Raw genomic sequence first — 16238 nt, forward strand, 5'->3', positions numbered from 1 at the left:
AAAAACCATGTTCCACCTATATACAGATATTCTTACGCGACTATTCCATAGCTTGTTCAGGAATTTCTACTCAGTTTCCTCCAGAAAAAGCATCAGAAATTCTTCAAGGGATTTCTCCAAAAAATCCTTCTGGAATACTTTCAGGAACTCCTCTGGGAGTTATTCTTCCATATAAAATTATAAAAAAATGTATATATGTAGGAATCTTGATTATTTCACTACACTTTCCAACCTGGAACTAGGGAAATACGCGTTTTGGACGATAACTTTGGATATTGTAACTTCTATAAGATTAACTTCTTGATTGAGTTAAATTATATTACTCAGAGGCGCGTCCATATTCGAAACCATGGGTAGGACAATCGTTGGCAAATATTTTGTACACATTGAAGTTAAGAACAATTTCAACCCTGTGAAATCCTAGACTGGAAATTTCAAGTTACAGTATTTGAAGGGCTCAAACGCAGAGGGGTGAAAGTGACATTTTGGTTGGTTTTGAGTTGAGGAAATTCTTCAGTTTTCAAGAATTCTAATGATATTTTCAGGTGACTTTCCCGCTCAACAGAAGAAATAACAAAATTCTTAGAAAATTGACTTGTTTTTATGACCCTCAAGCAATTTGCATAGAATGCAAAATTGCAGTAACAGTTCGAAGTGAATTTTCTCAAAACTTGGAAACCTTGGAGTTTGATTCTTCATAGCATCAGAGCAGACATTTGAAGATCCAAGACCTTTTTGGGATTACGTGATTTTCTCCAGGAATTTCATTTGAAATTTATTTAGATAAATTGTTCAGATAATATTCTGAAAATTTTTTAAGGAGTTTGACGAGTTTTCCTGGGAAAATTCTTCAAGAATTTTGTTCTGGATGCCTCAAGAAGTCAACCTGGATTTACCGAAGGAAAACCACAGAAATGGAATTTCTCCAGACTTATCGGAATTCCTCCAAAAATGCAATGTTTCAATTTTTCAAGAAAGTCCTAACTTCTCAAAGATTTTATCCAATGATTCATCTTTCTAGGAATTTCCATAAAATTGTCTTTGAGAGTTAATATAAGGTTTCAACTAGAGATTTACCTTAAGATACCTTCAGCAATTGCTCCAGAGATTTCTTATTATGTTTCTTCAGAAATTCCTCCTGTACTACTTTGAGATTTTCTCCATAAAAATGGCAATTAAATTGTTCAGAAGGATAAATCCGTGAGGCACTTCTAAAGAAAATCCTGGAGTTACCTCATATAAAACTAGTGGAAGTTTTAAAGTCAATCATTTCACAGAATTTTCTAAAGAAATTTCTCGAAAAAACATTGGACACAATCTCTCTGATGTTTGTGTAGGAATGATCGGTATTGTAGTATAGGAATTGTTATAGTATTTTCTGGTATGAAAACTGAAATAAACGTTCGAAAATTCCTGGAATAAATCGTAGATGAATTCTTGAAGAAATCTACACGAACAACCGGAGAAATTATTGCAGGGATTCTTGATGGGTTTAACTATTTTTTTTTTCAAAATCTCTGAAATAAACCTTTGAGGATTTCCCTAGGAGAAATTCTGTAGAAATCTTGAGAAGATCTCCTAGATAAACAACTGAAGAATTCAGTTGAAGGAATAATAAAAAAAAAACTGATGGAAATTGTAGGTTAGTTTTGGAAAAAAAATCAAGGTAATATCTGAAGAAATAACTGGAGATAGTAGCTCAGCAGTTCTCAAGGAATCCTGGAGCAAATTCTGAAGAAATTCATCTAAGCAACCTTTGAAAAATCTTTGAAAGAATTTCTGGAAGAATTTGTAGATAAATCTCTAGAACAATTTCGTAAGAGGTACCTGTAGGAGACCCTGGAAAAAATCTAATAAAATTACTATGATAATTCCTGAAGCTTAATTTAATTTAAAAGATTTATAGATAATATTATTCAGGAATGTACTCTAAAAATACTTGAGAAATTCTTTCAAGGATTTATCCAGGAATTTTTATAATACCCTGGACAGATACCTGGTATACCATGGTACAAATTGCCAAAGAAATTATTTCAAGACTATCTTAAGTGAAGAAAATTATCAGTATGAAACTCCTTTCAAGATAATTGCACCATGGTACGTATACCACGAGCGTGTCAAATGTATAAGCCTAACATAAAGGAATCCAAGAAAAAGAAATACAGTTAAACCTTCATGAGTCGATATTTGTAGGGACCATTGACTCATGGAACAGAAAGGTTATGGAAAGCTGTTTCAGGGGACTATCATTTATTATCCATTGAAATTTTATTCTTAGTATGGTTCCATGAGTCGATATCGATTCAGGGAACATCGACTCATTACAGTTTCACTTCTTGAGACATTTCCTTTGAATTCTGCAGATTAATTATTATTATTATTTTAAATGAATATTTTTTTTAATTTACTTTCTAATGTTTATTATTTACATCAATTAACTTGATAAAACCTAGTTAATCTTTAAGTAGGTATATTTATGAGGAGCTTTCCAAACCTTCAAAATAGCTCCAGAGAGAATTTCTAGATAAAACCTTAGAAGAATCTTGGATGGAATCCCATATGAGGAATAATTCCTATAGAGCTTCGAAAAATATACAGAGAAAATGCCTAAAAAGATTCCGATTATATATCTCAATAATTTTGCAAACTTCCTTTATTACAAAATTGTACAAATTACAAAATTGCAAATTCCTCATTACAAAATACTTGTTGTGATTTCTTGGGGATCCCCAGCGTAATACAATGCTTGGAAATTTTATCAATGCAATTCCTGTTTCAAGTAAATTCTGTTCAAGAGAGTTATCAGGAGCAATTTGTAAAAAATGTTTGAGAAAGATTCCGTGCAAGATCCATTGCGGACCATTGATATAACCGTCAAATAATGTCTGGTAAGATCTTTGCCGAAGTCTGACATTTAGTTGAACTCCTAAATTCATTCGAAAAGTTTATTATGACGAAAATTTTCGTACATATGAATTCTTGAGACCACTTTTTGAGTATTTGAACAAAGTATCCACCTTTGTAGCAAATCAAATTGAATGTGGAGAATTACTTAACACTTCAGTAGTCGCGCTGCAATATTTTCTACAAGAGTGTGAAAAAAATCTCGCTTATCGTTCACACAGCTTCAGCGTGGTGGTTTTGGCAATGGCAAACCGCGCGACGACTGGAAGGCTAATGAAAATCTATTGTTAAAATAATTAACAGCTATGGTGTTTGTTCATATAAATGAATTTTGAAGTAGAATATTAGTGAATTATATGAATATGGAAGACAAACTGAATTTTCGACAAAGGGTCTATGAGGTAATGCCCAAACTACGTCACGCTCCAAGGTGGGAGGGGGGGGGGGGTGGTATCAGAAGGCCGGCTCCAAAGGCACGTTCCCCACCAGTTGGGAGATTTGTGCCATCGCCATATTTGAGCCTATTTCATCAGGAAGGGAAAGATGGGAGGAAATAGGAGTGGGATCCCTTGAAGAGGGAAGATCGCATAAGCGAAATGAGAGCATGTAGCTCCATACCACAATGGCTTCGAACAGCGCCCTAAAAAGGGCACTGCAAAACGCATGAGCGTAAAAGAGAGCCTATAGCTCATTACCACAGCGGGTTAAGAATAACAGAATGTCTTGAAGATTCAGGCTTCTGAATTCAGTTTCACTTAATAAGTGTTTACCAAGTAATTGGAATCGCATTTGCGCAAAAACTGGACAGTTACATATCAGGTGATACGAAGTTCCATAATTGGAGTCACAACTATCACACACAAATGAGTCAGCACGCTGAATATTTGCCATGTGATAGTTGAGTCGGCAGTGGCCTGTCAACGCTCTGACCAAGAGACTGCAATTCTGCTTTGACAGATTTGTTAAATACTTCGCCACCCTTGGAGATGGCTCAGTAATGTACAATTTTGTTTGACGACATGACTCCAAACTATTCCAATATTGCTTGTGTTGAGTTGCCGCCCAAGAGTTTATCTGAAGCTTCACCCAGCACTTCGAAATTGGAATAGCAGGCTCAGGGCCAATGAAGTCATGCGATGCTCCATCGCGAGCTAGCTCATCAGCCAATTCATTTCCAGCGATGGAAGAATGGCCAGGTACCCATACAAGGTTTACAGAGTTGACTGAATTCAGTTCCTCAATTTGAGTTCGACATGCGATAACAAGCTTCGACCTTGAGTTGGCCGAAGCAAGAGCTTTTATAGCAGCCTGACTATCTGAACAGAAGTATATTACTTTACCCATTACGCGCTGTTGAAGTGCTGATTGCACTCCACACATAAGAGCAAATATTTCCGCCTGAAAAACGGTGCAGTTTCTACCAAGTGAGTAAAACTGATTCAGCCTTAGCTCACGAGAATATACTCCTGCACCAGCTCTACCTTCAAGAAGGGAGCCATCAGTGTAACATACTATATTGTTTGATATACTTCTTTCCAAATAGCCAGACGTCCACTCTTCCCGTGAAGGGAATTGTGTGGTAAATGTCCTGTAAGGAAAGTTACAAGCAATTGTGAGATCACTTGGAGCAAGGACAATTTTGTCCCAATTCACCAAAAGTGGAAACAACGAAGTGTGTGTAGATCTACGATTCACTGGATTTTTCTCCAGTAGATCCAGTACCCATAAACGGTAAGAGCAAGAAAGTGCTTCTTGTTTAAGATATATGTGTAGTGGCGCAACGTCAAAAAGGGCCTCGAGCGCTGCTGTGGGAGTTGTAGAGAACGCACCAGACATCGCCATCAAGCACATCCTTTGGAGATGGCCCAATTTTGATCGGATTGTTCTCACTTCGCCCTTTTGCCACCACACAAGACATCCATATGCCAATATTGGTCGAACAACTGTTGTGTAAATCCATTTGATATATTTGGGTTTGAGGCCCCAAGTTTTACCAAAGGTTCGCCGGCATTGACCGAAGGCCATGCAAGCTTTTTTGACTCTGAACTCAATGTGACGTGTCCATGAAAGTTTGGAATCAAGAATGACTCCGACATACTTTACTTGATCAGTCACATTAATCTCAGTGCCAAAAAGACGTAAAGGTCGAATTCCATCGCGGTTTCGTCTTTCCGTAAAAAGAACAATAGATGTTTTATTCGGGTTAACCGAAAGGCCATATTGGCGACACCAACTCTCGACTACCTGAAGAGCACTTTGCATCAGGTCGAATAGGGTGCTTATGCACATACCAACTATCAAAGATAGATAGTCGTCGGCAAATCCATAAGTTGGAAAACCGCAATTATTGAGTTGCCTCAATAGCGTATCTGCTACGAGATTCCACAAAAGTGGTGACAAGACTCCCCCTTGGGGGCATCCGCAAACACTCAATTTTCGAATCGCTGCTTGACGCAATGTCGAGAAGAGATGTCGGTTTTTGAGCATTTGATGAATCCAATTGGTAATCATTGTAGGTAGCCCATGGTTTCGTGCAGCTTCCAATATGGCATCGAAAGACACGTTATCAAAGGCACCCTCAATATCCAAGAAAACACCCAAGCAGGATTGCTTCTGAGCGAATGCTTTCTCGATATCGTATACAACTTTGTGTAAAAGAGTCACAGTGGACTTTCCAGATTGGTAAGCATGTTGATTCACATGAAGAGGCATGTTTGCCAAATAAACATCACGGATGTGATGATCGATAATGCGTTCCAGACATTTCAGAAGAAAAGAGGTCAGACTGATTGGTCTAAAACTCTTCGCTTCTTCATACGACGCACGTCCTCCTTTCGGGATAAACTTTACAGTAATATCACGCCAGGATTTGGGAATATACCCGGTAGCAAAACTGCTTACAAGTAGCTTTTTCAAAACATGTTTGATAAACTCAAACCCCTTTTGGAGCAGAACAGGATAAATCCCATCCGCTCCTGGAGATTTGAAAGGAGCAAAACTATTAACCCGTATAGGCCTGAGTGAAAGAAAAAATACTAAAATTCTCACCGCTCAGCGAATACTAAACGGATTTCAATTATTTTTTGACAGTATACTCGTACACATATCTAGTTTCTAAAAGTGGTCAAAGGATCTCTGGAATGTTCCTGCGGCCGGAGTTATTGCGATGGGTCACTGGGTCAGGTCTTGTGACAAGGGTTCTGTGCTTCTTGGCCTCTGGAGGTAGGCAAATTTCAAGTAACAGATAATTTCCAGAATCGGCTATAATGTGGCCACAATATCAAGGAGTTTTAAGAAAAATGCATGAGCGTAAACCTTCTGATAATCGATTAAATTGAAAAATTATGTCAACTGCATTTGATAGATCCTACAAATGACCATTTTCGGGTCCCCGGGATGCCTCAAATATATGTTAAAGTGCTCAATTTGTATCTTAACATCTGTGTCAAGCTTATGGGAATCCATTTTAGTGAACTATTATGTTCGATCTAAACTTTTAGAGATTCCAAACGGTTTAGTACCTAACAAATCTAGAGCCGGTTCTTCAGGGCATTAAGTCCGATTGGCCGCATCTGGTACACTCTAAACAGTACAAAACTATTTATTTATAATGTTGAAAAACAGAACTTAATGAATTATGCAAATTAAAATGACTGCCATTGGGAATAATTAAAGATAACTTGGCATGTCCCAAAAAATCGCCTTTTTCTACCCGACTTGACCCAGTAACCCACCACAATAACTCCGGCAACAGAAGTATTCACGAGTTCCTCTGGCCACTTCTAGAAACTAGATATGTAGGCCAGCATACTGACAAAAAATTATTTGAATCCGTTAAGTATTCGCTGAGTGGTAAAGGTTTTAGTATTTTTTCTTTCACTCAGGCCTATACGGGTTAAGTGCCCATTGAATCGATTCAGTAGTTACGATACTGCGAGCCGAGGCCAGAGACTCGTAACTACATGAAAAGACATTTGGTTCATCCGTAGATGCTATGTCCACACATCCGGGGAAGTGTGTATTGAATAAACATTCTAAAACTTCTTCATCGGAAGAAGTAAAATCACCATTAGGTAAGCGAATTTCGTTCACTTGGAAATCCTTAGATTTTGCAAGGATTTTGTTCAGCCGACTGACTTCACTCAAACTGGAAACATTTGTACAAAGGTTTTTCCAGCCGGATCGTTCAGCAGAACGAAGAGCCTTCTTGTAAGCCTTGCGAGCCGACTTGAACGACTCTGATCCAGCTGAACGGCGTCTGTTCCAACTCCTTCTACATTGTTTCCTGAGTCTAGTCATATCGGAATTCCACCATGGGGTCCCTCTTGTAGTCTTTACAGACCGCAGAGGACATGCTTCTTCAAAAGCTTCCATAATGTAGGATGTTGTAGTATCAACGGCATCATCCAGATCACTTGGATTTTCAATGGATGGAGAATATCCATGAAATTTGGTCGCAACCAATTCAATATAGAGTTCCCAGTTTGTTGAGCGAGGATTCCTAAAACGCAAAGTCTGCGCAGTTACATTTGAATGTTCAAAGAAGATGTAGCGATGATCAGATAATGATTCCTCATCTGATACATGCCAATTCGTCAACTCGTGACTGATTCTATTCGAGCAGAGCGTTATGTCTAACACTTCTTCTCTATTAGAAACCATGAAGGTTGGGCGATTGCCTATGTTAAGTAATCCAAGGTCTGTACTACTTAAGTATTCCATCAGACTGGAGCCTCTCAAATTGATATCTGAGCTGCCCCAGATGATGTGATGAGCATTGGCATCACTGCCCACAATCAGCGGAAGGCTTTTTGTTACGCAGTGTACGACAACTCGTTTGAAGTCATCCGTTGGGGATGGTTCATCATGTGGTAAATATACCGAACAATAGACGTATTTCCTGTTGAGGTCACCAACAGAAACATCGATTGTGACAGCACATACATCTCTGGTAGTTAACTCAGAAATGAGTGTAGCAACGATTGCTTTATTAACTAGCACGCATGCGCGGGGCATGGAGCGCGAGTTTGCCATTTCAAGTTTGCTAAAAGTAGCAAAAACTGGGTCCACAAGGTTACCTAGATAGAAGTTCCCTCTACGAAAGTAGGGTTCTTGAACTAGCGCCACTTGAGCTGCACCATTTTGCATGAGTCTGCAAAGATTGATCGTTGCTGTTCTTTTATGCTGAAGATTGATCTGAGCTAACCTAACTGTAGCCACTACCCAAACTAGGCAGGATTAAGCTTTTTGCAATCTCAGCACGAAAAAGACCAGCAACGAAAAAACCAGATCGGTATCTATTTAAAGTCGCTAAAGGCGAAAGAGCACAGAATACACTGTGTAAAACGCATAATGCGAATCCATATAGGTGATAATTTAAATTAAATGTCAACATATTCATAATCCCACCCTTATTAAGCCTCAGGATAGAGACTGAAGAAGGGCAGCCGATTATCTCGGAGAAACACAAGGTCACCTGCACCATTGCTCCGGGTAGCACAGGAAGGACTCAATACTGTGGAGGGCGCCCTGGTACCCCACAGGCTCCGTTAGCGGTTAGGTTTTATTTAGACCCCCCTAACCATTCATTCCTAGGCACGGTACGCATCACACCATGAATTAGGGGTCACCTGTTAGGTGGACTTTTACCACCGGAACAGGCAGTCCGTAGTGTTAATTCTTAGCCAGTTGAAACAACCGCTACCGACACTACACGGCTTATCTAGGCTGCTCGGGAAAAGGAGGTTAATATTGATGATTAACTCCTGACGTGCCCAAGCAGCCTGCAAATTATTATGACGAAAATTTTCGTACATATGAATTCTTGAGACCACTTTTTGAGTATTTGAACAAAGTATCCACCTTTGTAGCAAATCAAATTGAATGTGGAGAATTACTTAACACTTCAGTAGTCGCGCTGCAATATTTTCTACAAGAGTGTGAAAAAAATCTCGCTTATCGTTCACACAGCTTCAGCGTGGTGGTTTTGGCAATGGCAAACCGCGCGACGACTGGAAGGCTAATGAAAATCTATTGTTAAAATAATTAAAAGCTATGGTGTTTGTTCATATAAATGAATTTTGAAGTAGAATATTAGTGAATTATATGAATATGGAAGACAAACTGAATTTTCGACAAAGGGTCTATGAGGTAATGCCCAAACTACGTCACGCTCCAAGGTGGGAGGGGGGGGGGTGTAGGATTTGGGTCAGGCATAGCCTGTAATATTCGAAGATATTATCTTGAACTTCTGATGGTATCTATCTTGGACTAATTTAACTTTAAAGCTGTAATTTGAAAAAAAAAACTATTTAAATTTTTATTTGTTAATACAAGTTAAAACATAATTTCTCACAGCGTATAGTGTATGGTAAGTGTACAACTAAATGTTTTTTGAAACAATCAAATTTTATATGAACAAGTTAATTTTTGGACTCTCTTGCCTTGTCTACTGTACTTAATTTAATTGTTTCGATTAAATAATACTTCTTTTCTCAAAGTTATTATCAAGTTGTTTCCACATTGAGAACATTCTATATATGAAAGCGAAACAAAAACAAAATTTACACATGGAAGTTAATATATTTTAACATTTGTTTCCATAATTAACAAGAATGCTACGAATTTAAGTAGTTTGGGAACCTCTGCCTTTTTGGGGTTATTCCATCAAAGTTCTTTCGGATTTCCTACATTGATTCCTATGGGAATTTTTTCAAGGATTCCTCCGGTATTCTTCCAGGAATTACATCGCATTTCCCCCTAGTATCCCTTCAGGTATAACTACAGCAGTTTCTTTGAAAGTTCCTCCTGGAATTTATATAGAAGTTCCAAGAATTCCACCGGAAAATCCCCCGGTATTGATGCAAAAATTCGTCCAGTAGTTTTTCCGACAATTCGATATTTATTAACAACTACTATGTACAAGTTCTATTCAAGACTTCAATCTCTAACTGTAGTTTACGTTTTTTCAGTCTCCGTGCTCGAAGGACTTCGAGCTGCGCTTTATCTGGCCTGTTATTGGAACCGCATACAAAACAAGACGCAGCCATCCATCTGATTCTGGTTCGCCTCTCCTGGACACTGCTCTGGGATTTTGTCGCTGATGGTATCTCTTCTTCGCGTGGGACATCATCCACAATTTGAATGACATACCTATTCGTGGTTGCTTTCGACGTGATTTTCCCCCCAACCCTGAGAGTGATCTTCATCGAAATCTTCCAGCAGTCATTCTTCGACCATTTCGGAGACAATGCTGTCCGCTGATTCCGGAACGTCTAGGCCTACGATTTCGTTTGCTCTTTCAAGTGCCTTAATGGAGATCGATCCTTCGTGATGGCGTATATAGTTGATCAGCTTGGAAGACAGTTCTGTTGTTTTACTCGATTACGTTCTAGAGTCTACCGGAAGCACATTCTGAGTGATGCCACGATATTGCAGAGATCTTTGGTGGCCAACTCCTTATTGTCCTTCAGGTGCACGTATTCGCGGATCAATTTTTCGTTCACATTGTGCATTAGGAACAAATTTACCTCCTGTTTCAAGTCGGCCGACAGCTTCTTCAACGCTGATCAAATTATTTTGGAGGTCCTCCAAGAATTCCCAAGTCCGTCAGAAATTTCACTTGGCTTTTCTGGTGCTCCACTAGGAATTCCTTTTCCTGTAAACAAGATTGCTCTTGAAAAAGGGCCAAAAGACGAAAATGGATTGTGACCACTTATTAATAATTTAAAACGTTTAACCCTCTAATACCCAAATTTTTATTTTCGATTTAAATATTATTTTTCGTTATCTAAAATCGTTCTAAACACGTTCTGGGCAATTATTTTTTATTGTTCGTGAATTTTTGAATTTTGGTTTTTGATTTTTATAATTTTTATTTTTGAACATCCATAGCTTTTTTCATTTTTTCTTGAAGCCTTTTCTGGTTGTTGATTTTTGGCAATAATAAAAATTTAAATTTTTGCGGTATTTTTTAAAATATTAAATTTTTAATTTTTTTTCGGAGCGTATTTTATTTTCCGTGTAACTAACGGAAAAACAGGTTTGAAATTATTTTGATACCACCAGGCTCTTCATTTGTGATAGGTCGATCGTAGAAAAATATAAAAGGTATGATTTTTTATATTACACGTTACATTAACCCCGGGCATTTATAGGTTATATAAGAATACAATTTTTCAAACAATTTTCAAAAATACAAAAAAGTTTCAAAAGTCATAAAAAACTTTTCTTACGTGCGTGTTATGAGTCAAGGTTTAAGCCAAAAATAAAATAATTTTGATTTCCGAGCTACGAAAAAATACACAAAATTCCAAAGTGTACCCCGTCTAAAGGCGGGGTTGGGTATTAGAGGGTTAACAGTCCTAGATAGTGCGCCAAGTCGTGCTAAAATATCAAATTTATATTTATTTCGCAATTTAACATGGCTTGAGATGAAAAAATGGGAAATAAATTCAATTAGATTGAATTATAGAATCAATCATGAAATAATACGCCCATATCGCAGCGTTGTTGAGAAACATGTGTAATTTGACAGTTCTCTGAATGAACAGCGCATTTGTTCCGATTCATTTCATCACTCGCTGAAGAAATGAACCTGTCGTCTCACGTGAGACGACAATCAGAATCGAGTGACAAGGTTCATGCGACTACGAGGTGAGAATTGTCGTTTCGTCTCACGCGCCGCGCGGAATAAACACAGAAACAGCGACCATGTCCGGGAGCTAATTATATGAAAGATAGCATGCTCACAAGATATAGAACATTAATTTAATAAAATTTCTATAAACTGCTAAACAAAACGCCCAATTATTTGTCTGCACATTATTCATTACTATTAATTAATATCATATAATATTCAAGTCAAAAAAAGAGTAAAATTTACTCTCATTCCAAACAAAATTCATTTGGAATAGAGGGTAAAAATCACTCGTTGACTTGACGTACAAGCGGTTTACTCTTTAATGAGTAAAGGCCCTTTACTCTTTTTATGAGTTAAACTAGTTTCTCTCAAAGAGGGTACTTTTTTACCCTTTAAAGGGTACTTTGGTCTTACAGTGTTCAGCATGGCTTTACTTTGTCGCCGCGGACTCTAACCGGCTAAGGGAGGCCCCGTATTATACCTGCCTACCCCATATCAAAATCTGTTTAGCAAGCTCTGCATGTCCCAAAGTTACGAGAGTAATCTCACTTCCGCTTCATACAACAACTTGAAGTCCGGATCTACTAGAAGGTTATGATCACCAGGACTTGGAAAATAGTTGTGATCTAAATCGGTGAAGTTTTGCATTTTGCAAGGCTAGCATACCAACGAAGGATTTTCGTGCTACGCAGCGACTGCAGCGGCCACTGGCACTTGTTTACTATCGTGGGGGAAGAAACGTCAATTTTCATGACTGATGCGAAGACACCGACACAGACAAAGCAAAGATTTCGATATTTATTTGGTGATTTTCAATAGGATAATACTCGCTAAATGAGATTTTTGGGATAATTTAGGATTTTGTCGATTATTTTCATTTTACTGTGAACATTACTCAGCAGAACACACAAAATTAGTAAAAACTATTAAAATCCTTGATAATCGATAAAATGTGCAAAATCCGATAAAATGGATTTAATCTGGAGATAACTTAGAAAATCAAATGAAATAGGGTCTTATCGCACGAAAATTAAAACGAAATTGATTAGTGTCGTTCCCCTAGCTATTTACGGTATTCGTTTGTCTAGGGATATTCTGTTAAAAAATTAATCTTACGATAGATAATCTATTCTTAATGGGTAGCTATCAAAATACTTAGAAATCGCAAATAACAATTCCATCATTTTTTTACAGACTTTGTCATCGTCTCCTGATAAACCAACTAGCTCATGTAAGACCACTACATGGCCGTGTCTAACCTATAGAAATTTTGTGGGAAGGCTTGACCACGGAGATGCCCACCAGGTACACAGTGGTACCGACAAAACCACCGGGCGAATTTCGGTACGCGAACAGGAAGAACACTAGAGTACACAAAGTACGTTTGCTCGTCGCGGCGGTCGGTTTATTACAAAACAAATATAACATAAACAACAACATACATACGAATCACAGGGTAGGCGCAAGGCAATGATGATAAACATCGTCAACATAAAACAGACTGGTCCAAATTACAACACTCCTCCTCGATGTATTCATCAATAGGGTCCTAAAGCCCTGTCCCAATTTTAGTGCCAAACGCTTAAGTTTTGGCCAATAACACATGTTTACTCAATTTTTTAATGTTTTCCGTTGGTTTGAGTCCAAAAAAAATCTTTTTTAGATTTTGTCACACTCCTTGGCTTAAACTCAAATTTTGGGTGTATTTTGTTTTCCGTGTCCCTTCCGAAATGTCAGATAGGAACAACCCCAGTGGTAAAACTAAAACCCCTGTGGTGTTTTTGTCGACTAAGCGAACGTCAAACATGATCTTAAGTGTCAAGGTTCATTTATGGACCCAATTTTTAAATTAAAGTTTAAACATGATATAGCCGTTATTTGAGCGGGAAATATTGCTAAAGTAGTTGCAGTAAGATGCTCTTTCGTATTATTGAATAAAAACAAGATTTCATTAAAAATTTTAGGACCCAATTGTCTTCACAGTTACACAAAGTCTTGAAAAGTTCGCAATGGACAACACAGTCTCCACAAAGTTCCTCCTCTTGCACCGAACACTCCTGCTTCGTCAAGTATACCACAAAGTTCACCAAGTTCACAGACTATCCACGATGTAACACTTAGCATCGGTTTCCCTCGTCATAACAGTCATAAAATTCTTCTTCTTGTTCACAGCACTCCTCCTCAACGGGATGCCCAGCTACATTTTTCCGGCGGTTGCCGCTCTTCTTCATATTTTCCGCGGTCTTCAAAGCATACAGCTCTCCACTAAGATCCGCTACAGCTTGCACTTTTCCGCTACGACTCTCGATCTGGCACCTGGACTTCACGAAGTTCACTTTTAGTCCCTTCTGTGCCAGCTTCCGGACTGAAAGCAATCCACAGTCCAGCTCCGGAACGTACAGCACGTCTTTCACCACAACTTCATTCACTTCCCCGTTGTCAGTGACGCACTTCAGGAAGCCTTCTCCTACACCTGCGGATCTCAGCACCGAGCCATCCGCCAAGTTCACTTCGACCTTCACCCTTTCGTCGATCTTATCGAAGAACTTCCTGTCGCTGGTCATGTGGCTCGAACAGCCACTGTCCACATACCAGCCGTTCCGCTTCCGCTGTCCGCCAACACCAAAACAGATTCCGGTATTTTTCTTCACCGCTTTCTTCACTTCCGGCACTTTTTCTTCCCTTTCACGTAGCTCTGGGCAATCCCTCCGGAAGTGGCCTAGTTTCCGGCAGTAGTAGCAAACTCGCTGTTGCTTCACTCGCTTCTTGTTACCGTTGTTCACTTTCAGCGTACGGTCACTGCGCTCACCGGATATATCACGCTTCTCCATCCGTCGGTGGTACTCATCCATCAGCCGCTGCTTCACGAATTCCAACGTTTGGTCCGCATCTGGCCGGCTCTCCAATGCCGTCACCAACCCGTTGTACGATTCCGGCAGACTGCGATACACCATCGCCACTTGCAGCGAACTTTCGAGCTTCTGCCCCGCACACGACAGCCGATCAAACAACTCTTCGATCGCGAACAGGTGCTTCTCCATATCCGCATCTTCTTCGTAGTTAAAACTACACAGCTTCTTTAGAAGCGACACTCGCGACGTCACCGTAGCCTTTTCGTGGTACTTCTTCAGATTATCCCACACTTCGACAGCTGATTTCGCGTCCTTCACCAAGGCTAACTGATTGTCTTCCACATTTAGAACGATCAAGGCCCTCGCCTTCTGATCTTCTTTCGACCACGCCGCAGTCACTGGCATCGGTTTTTCTTCCGAAACCGATGCCACAGATCGACACTAATTAACAACATTTCGATCTTCTCCTTCCACGTTTGATAATTTCGATTATCCAAACGGGCGATAAAACTTTTCTCTGCCATTTCTATTTTTCGATTTTCTGATGGCGCACACTGTACTCACGAAGGTACAGCCAACAACACTATCGAACGTACCCGCCGTACAATACACACGCGCCGGCGGTACACCACACAGAGTTACTGTTCGATTTCAATCGATCACCACCACGGCTACGGCAACGATTCACGGCACAAAATGGCAATGTTCACTTTTGTTCGTTTCTTCGGCTGCGGGACAAAATGCTGCACAACAGCCCAACCGGCACTCTGGACGCCGTTCCGGATTTACAACCAGACGATCCACGGCTCCACCAACCACTTTCACACAGTCCCGATCACAGCTGTTCTTCACACACAGCAGCTGGACCTTCAGCCAAAAACGAGCTAAATTTAATCAATTAGCTCCCACCGACCGGCACCACACAGGAGGAGAGGATCGTTCGCGAAAACGATTTCACACGCACCGCGACTTTCCGAGCGATTTCACCGGTTCTTCCACTACACTGGGCCCATAACCTGTGGGAAGGCTTGACCACGGAGATGCCCACCAGGTACACAGTGGTACCGACAAAACCACCGGGCGAATTTCGGTACGCGAACAGGAAGAACACTAGAGTACACAAAGCACGTTTGCTCGTCACGGCGGTCGGTTTATTACAAAACAAATATAACATAAACAACAACATACACGCTAAGAAAATAAAATACTAGATAAATTAAATACCACTCTAAAACCATATTCGGTCTATTCACTCATTGTGATGCATTTCAAAGCATTAAACATTGGCTAGTATAAACAGGATTTATATCGCCAAATGATTTTTTGGAAATTATACATTCAATGCATAAAGATCTAAAATCCTATACATTGATTACAATTATCCATTTTATTTGATTTGTGAAAACAAAAACAAAAGAAAAATGAAAGAAAAAAGTTTTTGGTGTGGGGCGCATTCATTTTATTTGAAAAATATTCGGGTCTGTTTAACAGTTCGAAATAAATTGCCGTTGATGTTCATCAAGTTTTGTGCCGCTTCAAACAGCATCAATTCTCCTCATGCTTGTATCATTTTGCCACAGTTTTTTCCTAATTTGCTAACGACAAGCGCAATGATGCCCTCTCATATAATAAACTGGAAAAAGATTGTCATTGAGATCAAATTTCAAGAGGCGTTGGACAAACAAGCTTACCTTCATATTCATTAGTATCCGTCTCAATTTTTCACCATCAAATGCGTTTTTTGTCACTTCCAAATTTCCAGATTGGCGGGAGGTGGCGTTTTCCCACATTTCTTGTTTTCTAGGGTTTTTACTCAAGTACGGTATATGATCAGGTTGAAG

Source organism: Aedes aegypti, chromosome 2, assembly GCF_002204515.2.
Source record: "Aedes aegypti strain LVP_AGWG chromosome 2, AaegL5.0 Primary Assembly, whole genome shotgun sequence".
NCBI lineage: Eukaryota > Metazoa > Arthropoda > Insecta > Diptera > Culicidae > Aedes > Aedes aegypti.